Consider the following 14,943-nt stretch of genomic DNA (forward strand, 5'->3'; position numbering starts at 1 on the left):
GTGCAACTGTCGGTCTTTAGTGAAGTGCTCGGTAGTTAACGGATAGTGGATCTCTTGACTAAAAAGTTTAGTCAGCTATTCATGTACCATTGGAACTTTAAGCTATAGGTCCATAAGGTCCTTTTGATAGCTCAATGGATTCAAGTTGAGAATCAGTTTTTGGGTCAGTTTAAAGTGTTCAAATTGACAAGAGGGAGTTTAATTATATATGATATAATTAACTGGTTCAGTTATATATGATATAATTGATATGATGTATGAGCTACATTAATTGGAGGAATATGATATAAATATGATTTATATCAAGTAAAGGAGAAAAGGACTATGGTTTAAATGTTACATACGATGTGATATTAAAACTATAGGTTATAATATAATATGATAAGTTAGTTATTATATTTATTTATAATTAAAAAATTATACGATAATTGTAGGCAATTTCTCCTCTAACCGTGTGTGAAGTGGGAGATTATATTTAGTTTTCATAACTGAAGGATAAAATTATTTTTTTTCATTTTTGCAAGGTATCACTTCATTAAGTACACTGCTAATTGTTTAGCTCACAAGAAACTACACGATAGCCTTCAAGTGTTTGTCTAAACAATCGTGTACACACGCCATTCTCTAAATGATCGTGTAGCTTTTTATTAAATGATCGCGTGGAAAGCAAGATTCTCTCAACGATCGTGTACCTGCTGACTTTTACTAAAAGATCAAGCACCACATTCTATATGATAGACAGTATCCTTTCTCATTTGCTTGGCCGTATAGTGCGATCGTAGTTTCCTCCAACCTTCTACCAAATTCATTACAGAGCCCACACCTCCTGGATTCTCACTTAGAGAATACCAAGGTTACTGAGTGGTGGTGTCCAAGAGGTTACTTACCGTGATTGACTAGATGATCGTAGAGACAGCGAGAGGTTGTTGGTCCAAGTCTTCACGAGAGCGAGAGGTCTATGGAAGAAGAGTTCTTCAAAGGTAAGTCTCTCACTCCTTTTATATTAGTTTCTAAAGCATGTTGTAATTTGTTAGAAGATGCATAACTTGAAGGAAATCAAACTCAAGTTTTCCACGAGCAGCGAAAAATAGATCATTCCAAATTACAATCATGAATGAACATTACAAATTACAGTCGTAAACAAAACATACAGTTATGCAATCAATACATAAATTACAACATGAACAAACAAATAAACAAGGATAATGCTACGAATGTTTGTCAACTAGTCTCCACGCTCCTTGCTCATGAATGCTCGAACATAGCAACCTCGAACGCTTGAACAACACGACCGCAACACTGCACGAACACTTCGCGCTCATCCTCAGTGATTGCCTCGGTCAGGAACACTCTAACAACACGAACGGCCTCCACAGAACCTCGACGGTGTTGAGTTGAGTATGATACCACCAAGAAGGTTACCTTGATATTCTCGGTGTGAGAATCTAGAGGGTGGGCTCTATTTTGACTTGGTTTGAGGTAGACGAAGGAGGAATGAACAATTGTGTATACGATTGGGCAAATGGGAGAAGACAGAAACCTATCGCATAGGTCGATGCCCAATCATTTAGCTAAAGCTAAGTGATCATCCAGCAAAAGCTAAGCGATTGTTTAGCTCATCGTTTAGCTTAGTTTCTGTCGCCTACAAAACACTACACGATTGTTTACTTCGTTTAAGTTGTCGCTTAGTAAATTGATATTTACTTGACAAGCTCCGTGAGTTTCTTTTTGCGAGAGAGAAAAACTTAAAAACAATTTTGTCATAAAACTTTTCGTAAAAACTTACTAAAATTAGGAAAAAAAATTTCTTTTTATCTCACGGTTACCATGAACCACCAATAACCTCCCACTCAATTGGTTATTGGAGAAAAAGAATTAATTATCCAATAATTAATATTATTATAAATATAAATGATAACCAACTTATCATACTATATTTATAACCTATAGTTTTAATATTTCATCTCATAAAACATATAAACCATAATTCTTTTTCTATTCCATGGTACTTAATGTAAATCTCATTTACATCAATCCTCCACTAGATGTATCTCATACATCATACCGATTACATCATATATAATCAAAATACCTCTTGTCAATTTGAACATTTCAAATCAACACCAATAATTGATCCTTAACTGAATCCATTGAGCTACCAAGGGGACCTTATGGACCTGTAGCTTGAAGCTCCAACGGTACGTGAATAACTAGCTAAACTCTTTTGTCACGGGATCCACCATCCGTCAGACACTCCACTAAAGACCAACAACTGAACTCTCCTTACCACGAATATATTATGTGTTCATCTTAACCAATCAACAGTGCGACAACCCTTCACAGATCGCTCGTAAGTACAGCTCAGCCAATAACCGTTATGCCCCTGTAGTTACATCTAACCCCTTAAGTACCACTGATCCCTCTAATAAACATAAGTCATAGTCCTACTATGACTGAGTCTTCTTTTCTAAAAAGAAGCTGTGGCCACTATGTTTAAGCCCTGGAATCAGCCCTTAAGGGAGCAATCTTTCTACTTATCCCTTCTTTGGGAAAGAAGTGAATTCTATCTCGTGGATTGAGTTCTCAGCTCCCAGATCAGACAAGTCCCCAAAAAGATAGGCATGTTGAGTTGGCAATCTGGCCACTCTCACCCATACTAATTTAGGGACCACCCTTAAAGGCATGATTTCCTAAAACACTCAAGATTGAGGTCGTGTCACCTATGGTTGTTTAGGTGAGATGCAAGTCTTTATTATAAATGGCGTTATATACAGAGTCTAGTCATCTCGTTGTCCAGATCTTATACAAACTCTTTGTATAGGACACCCCTGCTCACACATCTCCACATGAGTGGTCAGGATCTACTATTTGTAGTAGTTTACAACACTTGCAAACCTTTATAAAGCGGGTCGTATCTGTAGTGTCACAAGGATCAGGTATCCCACCTTAATCCTTATACTACAAACCTATTTAGGTTATCACTTAAGGCATGATCCACTTGTATATCATATATACATGCTTAAGTTCACATAAGATAACCAAGGAGTTTTGTTTATTGGATATGAGTAAATGTCAGAATTAAATAACATTTATTTTATTCATTAAACAATGTGTATCTTTACAAAACAACGAGACTCCGGGAGAATTAGGATGCCAATCCCAACAATCTTCCACTTGTCCTAATGACTCAGGAGACTAATGTACGATACAATATAAAAATGTACAATATGCAATAAACTAGAGCATACCCTAGTATCATCTCCACTTGCCCTAGACAAGGTGCTGCATGTCCCGCAGACCTAGACTCTTCAGGTGACTCTCGAACACTTTAGTCGTGAGGGCCTTTGTAAAAGGATCAACAACATTGTGCTCCGATGCGATCTTCGTGACTATCACATCACCACGATGCACAATCTCCCTAATCAGATGATATTTTCGTTCGATGTGCTTACCCCAACGATGACTTCGAGGTTCCTTCAAATTTGCCACAGCCTCGTTGTTATCACAATACAGTGTGATAGGTAAATCCATATTTGGAACAACTTCCAAATCTGAAAGAAAATTTCTCAGCCAAACAACCTCTTTAGCTGCTTCATAAGCCGCTACGTATTTGGCTTCCATAGTGGAGTCCGCGATGCATCCTTGCTTGATGCTTCGCTAGACCATAACCCCTCCATTCGGAGTGAACACTGACCTCAATTTCAATTTGTGAGAATCTCGATCGGCCTGAAAGTCAGAGTCTGTGTATCCTTTAAGGATCAGATCCTTATCTCCATACATAAGCATGTAGTCCCTCATTCTCTAAAGATACTTGAGGATCACCTTGACCGCCGTCCAGTGCTCAAATCCTGGATTGGACTGATACCGACTACCAATCCCTACTCCATAGCAAATTTCGAGTATGGTACACAACATTGCATACATCAAGCTTCCTACAACAGAAGCATAGGGAATTCGTGTCATCTCCTCAACCTCTTGAGGTGTCTTAGGACATTGATCCTTAGACAGAATGACTCCATACCTGAAGGGTAACAAACCCCTCTTGGAATCTTGCATCCTGTACCTAATCAACATTTGATCAATGATGCCTGAGACAGGGCTAACCGTTTGTTCTTACGATCCTAAATAATCTGGATCCCTAGAATATACTGTGCCTCACTCAAATCTTTCATTTAGAACTGGGCAGCTAGCCAATTCTTAATGTCAGTGAGATACCCTACATCATTCCCAATGAATAGGATATCATCCATATACAATACCAAGAAAGCTAATGAGCTGTTGATGATTTTCTTGTAAACACAAGGCTCATCAACATTCTGATCAAAGCCAAACGACTTGACAGCAGTGTCAAATTTGATGTTCCAAGATCTAGATGCTTGTTTTAGCCCATAAATGGACCTAATAAGCTTGCAAACTATTTGCTCTTGATCTGGAACTATGAACCCCTCTAGTTGAGTCATATAGATGGTCTTCTCAAGATTACCATTAAGAAAGGTAGTCTTGACGTCCATTTGCCATACTTCATAATCATAAAGTGTGGCTATGGACAGGAGAATCCTGATAGACTTCAGCATGACAACAGGTGAGAAAGTTTCCTCATGGTCAATTCCTCAACCTGGGTATTACCCTTTGCCACGAGTCTAGCCTTAAAGGTTCGCACCTTTCCATCTACACCTCTCTTTCACTTATAGATCCACTTACACTCAATAGGTCTTACCCTATCAGGTGGATCAACAAGCTCCCAGATGTTATTGAAGTATATAGACTCCATTTCCTGGTTCATGGCTTTAAACCATTTATCTTTGTCAACATCCTCCATTGCTTTCTTAAAAGACAATGGATCCTCGACCCCATCATTCGTAATGATGTTTTGTGCTTCAGTTAAACCTATGTAGTGATCCGGTGGGTTCATAACCCTCCCACTACATCGAGGCAGTCTCAACTCTTGAGCTGGTTGACTAGACGTTTCAACCTCAACAACTCTTTTTGATCTATAGGCCTATTCAACAACTCTTGTTGATTTTTCGGCCTATTCAACAACTCTTATTGAACCCTCAACAGTCTTAGACTCACTTGAGATCTCGCGTAAAACGAGCTTACTCTGTGGCTTATGATTCCTCATGTGGTCTTCTTCCAAGAAGATAGCATTTGTAGAAACAAACACTTTATTCTCACTCAAATCATAGAAGTATCCATCTCTCGTTTCCTTGGGGTAGCCTACAAAGAGACAAACCTTCAAACGTGGTTCCAACTTCTTTGGGTTATTCGCTAGCACATGTGCCGGACAATCCCAAATCCTAAAGTGGCGTAAACTACCTTTACAGCCTCTCCATAACTCGAAAGATATTTCAGAAACACTTTTCGAGGGAATGTTGTTCAGGATATAACATGCAGTCTACACTGCATAATCCCAAAACGAGTTTGGAAGATGAGCATAACTCATCATAGACCGAACCATGTCCAACAAGGTTCTGTTTCTCCTTTATGATACACCATTTTGTTGAGATGTACCAGGGGCCGAGAGTTGGGACGCAATCCCATGTTCTATCATATAGTTTTGGAATTGGAGGTCCATATACTCTCCACCACGATCAGATCGTAGTGTTTTTATCTTCTTACCTAACAAGTTTTCAACTTCAGTCTTATACTCCTTGAACTTGTCAAGGGCTTTAGACTTACATTGCATTAGGAAGAGATATCCAAACCTTGAATAATCATCTATGAAAGAGATGAAATATTCATACCCAACTCAAGCTCTAACATTCATCGGACCACAGAGATCTAGATGTATAAGCTCCAAAGCTTCCTTGGCTCTGTAACCTTGACCAGTAAAAGGTCGTTTGGTCATCTTGCCTTTGAGGCATGATTCACATAGCAGCAATGAGTTTTCTTCTAAACTCTTTAGAAGTCTACTTGTCACCAAGTTCTCAATCCTATTGAGGTTGATGTGACCTAACTTAAGATGCCAAAGATGGGTGTTTTCCTTAGGAGAAACCTTTGGTCTTTTAGCTATTGTTGCCGTACTAAATATTTCGATGTTAAACAAGACTTTTATGACTAACGGCCTTAGTACATATAAGTTATTTTCCATTGAACCATAACCAATCTCCATTCCATTCTTGAAAATAAATATTTTATTCTCAGAAAAGGAGAGGGTATAGCCTTGTTCAATGAGACAAGAAACCAAGATTAAATTCCTCTTAATATGAGGAACTACAAAAACATTATCCAATAACAGATAACGTTTCTTGTCAATAAATAACTTCAATCTGCCTACAGCAACAGCTGAAACAACCATTCCAGTACTGACTTGAAGAGTCATCTCTTCTTATGGCAACATTTTCCAGAAACTAAATCCTTGATAAGAGGAACTGACATGATTGGTAGCACCTGAATCAAGGATCTAGGAAAAATCATCATTCTCTACCAAACGCGTCTCGAAGACCAATAAATCATATTTACTGTCTTGTCTCCTCTTGTAGAGAGTAGTGGGATTGAGGTCGATTGCCAAGAAATTCGTTTCACATGATTTTTTCCATTGTAAGTAATCGGTCATTTTAAAAGCTTTAAACAAAAATTATAACGAGTTGCTGAAAAGAAAAACACATTGACCTACGTTAGATTTTGAGTAAATACCCATTGTAAAACAAAACAACATCTAATAAGGTTTTAGCGAAACTAACATGAACCCCATGTGACATCTAGTTTCACAATGACGCTTCAAAGGTTTAGGACAAAATCCATCAAAGGGAGGTCAGTTATTCCTCCTCTAAATTGAGAAGTTCTCAACCAGTCATTAATACCAGAACAACTCTTGTTCCTATAACGACTAGCCATCATTGATTTGGCCAAGAGATCATTAACTTACTTAACAATCTTCCATAAGTGTGGCCCACCATTTTAAGCCCTAGAGGTCCATCTCAAAAGGCCAATTCGAAGGGAAAAAATCTGATTGAGGCAAAACCTAAAGCGACCCTATCCATTTCTGGAGTTTACCTTGATCTTGACCAACTACACAAAACCCATCCGAAGGGGGACACACAAAGGCGACGCGAGGGAGTACGAATGATCTCACCATGTGAACCAATGATAGAGACCATAGGACGTGCTGACACACCCCTTCACCCACTTACTATAAACAATCTCTCCGTTCATCTTGATATTGACTTATGCAAACACCATCCGAAGAGGGATGCATCCTAGGCACCATGAGTCCAAGCATGAATCTCACGGTGTGAACATACAGGGAGAAACATGAGTGGAATCATAGACATATCAGATACACCTCTTCCTCCCACTAAGTATTTTATAACCTAGGGTTTAGCTTACTTAGAAAAAACACGGCTAAGGATTTTAACTAAGTGACTTTTTGTAAGCCCTCTCTTCTTCTACTCTTTCTTGGAATATTAAGAAGCACATAGTTGAGATTGAACTCAGAGAATTGAGATAAAGTTTGATGTGGATCTCTTGTTAAGATTTATAGTTAAAAATAAAAAGATTTAGATTGATGTTTTTTTCACTTAGGAAGAGGAATAAGGATCTGAGAAATAATTTGAGGTAATGAACCTAGTAAATGCAGAGTGGAAAGATTTCTCAAAACTGGTAGAGGCAACTAAAAGAGTGGAGAAAAGTTTGTTAGGAATAAGCGATAAAAGGAAAATAAAAAGGATGTTTGTGTAGGCAATTCCTCGAATACACTGCGTGAACAGTTAAATAGGAGATTTATACCTAGATTCATGAGCAACGGAAGTTTCAAGTCAAGGTATGATTGAAGAATGAAAGTAGAAAGAGAAACCAAGGGTCAGGAGACTCTATCTATCCTGTAGTCATATCTGAGAAGCCAGGTAAGACACGACTCAGAGAATTAGTAGCAAGTGTAGATGTGCAATCTTATTATTCACCTTGTGGCAAACATCATTAGGATCGGTGATTGAAAGGGACCACTGTTTGTTATAATTGTGGACAACGTGGTTGTTATAGGAAAAAGTGTCCATAGCTATTACATGGGGATTTTATGCAAAAGAATAATTTGTTGTTTGGGAGTTCATCGTATAGGATATTTATGGGTTAGGTTCTTGTGTGTTGTGTTGTTTTCTTCACTATGTGCATTTGATAGCACTAACGACATAGTGGTATGGTTTAATACAGAAGTGGATGTAACTCTTGAAATAACTTAAAGGAGTGGTAGGAGAATCCTTTAAGCTAGTATGCACTCGTTAAAGAAAGAAGACAAGCTATAATAGAAGGATAGCACAAATGTTGAGTTATGTACTAGAATTGTTAGTTAACAAGATTGATTGATGGTGTGAAAAATTCCTAGATATTTGGCCTAAGTGGTCTAGCATGGTACCTAGGACAGTAAAGACCTTTTCAGCAACGTACAGGTTGGTTTTGGAGGAGTTCGAAAGAGAGTTGGGGATCCAACTATGGGAACCGGTGGATAATAGTTACTTCTAATTGGAACTAACTGGTGTATTCCGTGTGATGCATCAATACAGCTTGGGTTTAGGAAAGGAAATCAATTGGTCTTAAGCAGTACAGGTTACTATAGGAATCTTAAAATTATTAGAGAGAGACTAAAGGCAACTCAAGATTGACAAACAGTTATATAGGCGGTTTGAGGAAGGATTGAGGAAAGAAATACATACCTCTGTAACAACCAGTGCTGAGTAGAAAGAATTTTCTTACTAATGGAAGTTGCTATGTGAATGGAAAAGAGTGTGATGGAAGAAAACTAGGCAGGAGGAATAGTATATATTGGTAATGGATTTAAATTTTCCAGTCCATCTGTTGAATGAACAAGAAGTGAAGGGAATAAAAGATTTGCACTTGGAGTATCTAATAAAGGAACTTTAAAATCCAAGCATGGAGGTATATCGGGTTCCGATTTGAATTCGAGTAAAGAAAATCGGCGAACAGAGGGAACTGTTTCTAGTAAGCAACATAAAGAATCTGTTGCTAGTATTAGAAGGAGATCTTTGTGTTTAGTATGAACCAGGTATCATTAGGAACAGTGTTAGAATGAAACTCATACTTGTTATAAATGTGGACAACCTGGTCATCGTAAAAGAGAATGCCCACAGTTGATGGAAGTTTGTTACTCATAGCTATTCATCTGACGATCTTACCTGAATTTTGAGGGCGAAATTCTCAAAAAGGGGTAGTAACTTGTAAGCCCTCTTTTCTTCTACTCTTTCTTGGAATATTAGGAAGCACAAAGTTGAGATTGAACCTGGGAAATTGAGATAAGTTTGATATGGATCTCTTGTTAAGATTTATAATTAAAAATAAAAAGATTTGGATTGACGTTTGTTTCATTTAGGAAGAGGAAATAAGGATTTGAGGAATAATTTGAGGTAACGAACCTAGTTAAGCATGTAAAGAAAATTCAATGATGAATTTGGCATGCTCGGGACAGGTGAAAGTCAATCGTAAAAGTCAACGGTCAAATAGTCAAAGTCAAAGTAAAAAAAGTCAACATTTTGAAATGTGGTAAAATTTTGGTAATTTCTGAGTTTTAAAGGAAAATTTGGCTTGTTTAAGACTTATTGGATATAAATGTACTGGAAATTAAAGAATTTGAGAGATTTTGGAAAAAATTAGGTGCTTTCTATTGAAATTTCTTATTGGATGGCTTTGAGGTTGAAGATTAATCATGTGGGTATGTGTTAAACTGGAAATTGAAGCTGGAAAACGAAGAGAGAAAGGGAATTACGAATTTTATGAGTTTGGACGACCGAAGAAGAGGAAAAAGTTATTTTCGAATTACGACCGTTCTTGTGAAGGAAAATTGGGCAAAATGAAAGAAAATTAAAGAGTAAGTAAAGAAGAAGCTCGTAAGAGGCTTTATTTGAAGAAATTTGGCCGGAGAAGTAAGAAAAATGAAAATGAAAAAAATTAAAGAGTAAGTAAAGAAGAAGCTCGTAAGAGGCTTTATTTGAAGAAATTTGGCCGGAGAAGTAAGAAAAATGAAGAAAAACAGTAGAGTTATCACAAAAACAAAGGATGCTCGGGTTTTTAGCAAATTCGTGGAGTTAGAGGCTAATTCGAAGCTCCAACTTTAAAGGTAAGTGTTACTTATAAGGTCCTTATATAGTTCTATGGTCTTTAATTTGATCGTTATTGGCTGGAATTTCTGATTTTAAGCTCTAAAAGTTCTGCAACTTCTCGCCGAAAAAATAGGGGCACTGTGGAAAGATTGGTTGATTCCGGGAGTTCTAGGGGAATTCAGACGTCCAAACTTTGAGGTAAGTTAATTAAGAGGATGGGTAAAAGGTTTGTGTAGGCTAATTAAGCTTTAAATGGCCGAAAAATGATGAATTTAAGTCTGAAACGTTCACCGAAAAAATAGAGGTCAAATATGGAAATTTTTGGGTTGGAGGTTGAAGAGAGAGTTGACTTTCCTGTTTCACTTCTGTTTGTCATCTATTGTCCGTCATTAAAAGCTGGAAAAATAAATTTTAGGTTAGGTTAAGGTGTTCTCAAGCATAATTAGGGATCCAATTGGTATTGGTATGATACCTTAAACCTGAAATTAGAAGAAATTGGGATCCTAAGTCAACTTTGAAGTTGGTTAACGAGTTAATTTAAAGTAAACCCTAATTAGGGTTAATGAGAAAAATTAAGGAAAATTGGAATAGAATTGGTTCTTATTGAAGATTAATTTCAAGGTCTTGAGTTAATTTTAGAGCAATTGAAGGGCCAAATTAAAAAGCAAACTCTACCTTAGATCAAATTAAGGATTTGGCAAAAGTTTAAGTGAAATTGGTTATACTTAAAGATTAATTTTTAAATAATTGGATTATGGTCATGTGGAGGATGACTAAAGGATTATCAATATAATTTCAGGATAAACGGGAGATGAGAAATTGAAATTATTAGGAGAAGCTGATTAACAGTGAGTGGTTTATTTTTTTAATGTTTTGATATAGAAAGTAATTATATATGATAGTATTCTATGATTTATGAAATGTGATGACATGATCTGTTTTACTTGACTAATATTTAAAAAATGTTTAAATCAAGATTTCTGAACTCTTATTGGTTTATATGAGCCTGATTTATGACAATGTAGTTTGGAACCAGAGTTTACACAATTGTGACTTGTATGGTTTTATATGAAAACCACTTGATGTTGAATTTAATAATGCTGAATGTTTTTTTTTAAAGTGGTTTCAAACTACTAATTCTTGTACCCGAGATATGGTTATTTTCTTGTGCTACTTGAATGTGTTTCAGTAGCATCGTTCAGGCGATCAAGGAGCAACCGGGGTCAGATGTGGCCAGAGTATACCGGGAAGTCCAGAGGAACTTGCGCCTTTAGCGCTATCTACGCTATCAGGGGGCTACCATCGGGGTCAGATATGGCTAGAGTATATTGGGGAGTCCAGAGTAACCTGGGTTTGTGGTGTGTATCTATGCCTAGCCTTAAGGTAGCTCTGCATGCACGTATGACCTTGTGATTTGGATTACACTGCGGGGGGCATTCTTTGTCCAGAGTAACCCGCCGTTGTAAACGAGTATTTGGGTACAAAGTTGGTGTGGTTTTCTGATGACACCTAAATGTGTTATAATGTGATTTATATGAAATATGATCATGCCATTGTCTGAGTAATACGAGTTTGAGCTATAAATGAATCTTATATACATTTCCAACTATTTATAGAATGTTTTTCTTTTATAATTCGTTGATGTTTGGAAAGAGAAAATTTATGTTTATACTAAATTACCACTCACTGGGCTTTAGCTCATGCTTTCCATGTTTTATGTTTTTCCCCACCCCTAGGTACCGACAAGTTCCTGGTGCCTACTGAGCCGTTAAACACCACTAGTGTTATTAAATATCTATTGTATTGTTTGTGCACGTATTTGAAAGTATTCCAGAACAGCTAGAACTTGTGAGTTACATGTCATGGGAGGTTTTGTTCAAAATAATCCTTACCGTTGGTTTGTAAATCTCTTTAAACAATATTATGATTTAAACTGAATCAAATTCCTAACCTTTGTCAATGAACATAGATTATTTTTGGAAATGGGTTTGGATGTCTGGGTTTGATCTTTAGTACAAGATATGTTAAGGGTTGGGATAGATGTCATAGAGAGAATTGATGTTTGACGTCTTTAGGCTTCGTTCTAGGTTAGAAGAGAAATTTGGAATGGGGCGTGACACTTTTAGGTTTGCCCAAGAGTAACTTTTACCTTGAATAGTGAAACAACTTTTGATCATAATCCTTTAAACTCTTTAACGAAATATTTGACCAAATCGTCACATGCTTGTTGAAAATCTATCTAATTCACCTTTCCAGGTAGGTTCCCAGGTAGGGGTGTTATGTTTCCGTCAACTTAAGAATCCCAGCCTAGCCAGAACCTGCCTTAGACAAAAGGTCCTTTATAGATAGGTTTACAACAAATTTAATCTTTTATTTCAACCAATTTAATCCTATTAAACCGATTTTAAAAGATTAATCTAGGTTACTAAACTCTTTAGAACCATTTGAACTTAGGTCTACCTCAATCCAATTTTAAAATCCTTTTGAGAACTTGAGTTCACCCTAAGTCTGCATGCAACTCTGAATTATTGATTTTAGGTCTAATTTCCTTTATAACACTTATAAACGGAAACAACCACAATACTAAGCTAACAGATGCAAGGAATTCATAACGCTTATAAACAACCTAAGTGTCATGCTCAATGTATCGTCCATTCATTGCTGTTTCTTTTATATAACACTTATACAAAACAACAATGAAACAAGCAAAACATGCTTCCATTCACCCTTAGACTATAACACTTATAATAAAACGAAGATGTATGATAATGCTCACTGCATGCAAAATATAACTCTTATATTTCATGATACATGCACATGCTTTCAAGTAATTTTTTCATGCTTGATTATAACATTTATAATACATGATGCATGAATAATTGCACAATCTAAGGTGGGTTTTGAACTATATGTCAAAAACTTTGGCATATACACCATACATCACATGCATAATAAACCAATGTTGATGAACCAGGTGAAATTGCCTTAAAAACAAAAAAAAATAAAATAAAAATAAAGCTAATCATTAAAAAGACAAGGAGTCTTTGGTTCAAACAGGCAAACCGGGTCTTGAATTGCTCGGGCAAAGCATCGCATCTCCAACCATCGTGTACTAAGCACCTTGCGATCGTCTACACAATAAAACAAATGCTTTGCTGTAACGCTTACCAGCGCTCCCAGAGTTAAACGACCGTTTAGCATTTACTACATGATCGCTTAGAAAAATCTAAATGATCGTTTAGCTATTACTACATGATCGTGTACCTTTATTAAGTGATGAAGCTTGAGATACATGATCACTTAGCGTGCTCCGCACAACACCCGCCTCCGCGATCGTCTAAACGACTACGATGCTGCGAAGCACCATTGCCTAAGCGATCGCTTAGCTAGCGCCTCTGTATAGCATACTGATGCATTGTAAATGTGATAAAATAATGGTATGAAATTGTGGTGATGATTTATGCATTGCACATGCAATTTTTCCTAGTAAAACCCAAGTATAAATCTCACTAGATTTCTTGGTAAGTCCAGGGTCGAACACAGGGACTACTGAGTTACTATGCGACAGTAAAATTGATTCCTTTGCGGTAGAAAAAACAAATAAGTTGGTTGGTATTTTTTTTAAGTATAAATCCTATGCGGCGGATTCAAGTAAAGAGTTGATGAAATCGAGAATTACAATGAGTATGCGATGAACGGGTTGAGAAGGGATTTAGCTAACACTTCCTAAGATTGCGTCCAAGTTATGTGATCATGCTACACACACAACAACAACATGTCATCTCTCAATGCAAATGCCATAGTTCTTATTTCTAGGACGCATGCGATGTATACGATAATGTTGATAGCACTTATGTCTAAGCCTCTATTCTCGTCTATGCGATGACAAATGATGCACATATATACAAGGTGGCTGCATATTGTCATATCCTATTTCTAGGGTGCATGTGATGCATTATAGCAAATATAACTTATGTCTAAGTTTCTATCTCTTGCTTATGTGGTTATAATCTGACTCTCCCAAGCTTAGATTCTAATCTGACTCTCTCAAGTCTTGATTCTCTCTTCAAACTACTCTCTTAAGTATCTCTAAAGGGTGAATGATGCATACATAAGACAAGATGATTGCATAAAGTGAAGATCTTAGGTCATGCTAGCTAAGTACTTCTCAACCCATTCGGAAATTTAGCTAATCATGCGAAATGTGGAGAGATTGAACAGATATTGAGAATTCCATTTTCTATAAATAAAGTGTAGAATACAAAACAACAATGGAAAGTAGGGATAAGAAGCTCGGTAGCAATGTCTTGCTTCCCGTGGCTTTTACACTGTCTTTTCACTCCAACTCTCATAAGAAGAATCCTTGCTTTCGCAAGTGTCGGCCCTCTCTCTTTTTATAACGCTTCCTGGCAGTCTTTCGAGCTATCCAAGAATGATCTCTCGGTGTCTTCTTCTCTTTGCTCGTCTCGTTCTACTAAGTATAAGCATATCTATAGACTAACGGCTATCTTGTTTTGTATATAATCTAACTCATTATATGGCGAACGTGTTTATCGAGGGTGGCCTTCGGTATTTATAGAGCTCAAGGTGAAGAAGCTTTTCTTTTAATGATTGCAATGATGGGCGGTCATTAAATCTTCTACTCTGATGCGCCAATTAATGGTCACCAAAAACTTGAGTGTACTTGCTATAGTGTGTCGTTAACGGCTTGTCAACTAAATTCGGATTCGACCGTCATCAGCTTTCCATCCCATCATGATTTATTATGCTTTCACCTTGATGCGTCGTCTTTTTGTAGCCACCTTCTTGAGCAACTGCTCGCGAGCGCATACAATCGCACGACTTTACGATCACAATATTTCAATGCGCATGGACGCCAAATTCCTTGGATCAC

Source organism: Benincasa hispida, chromosome 5, assembly GCF_027475165.1.
Source record: "Benincasa hispida cultivar pf3 chromosome 5, pf3_genome.v1.1, whole genome shotgun sequence".
In the NCBI taxonomy this organism is placed as follows: Eukaryota; Viridiplantae; Streptophyta; class Magnoliopsida; order Cucurbitales; family Cucurbitaceae; genus Benincasa; species Benincasa hispida.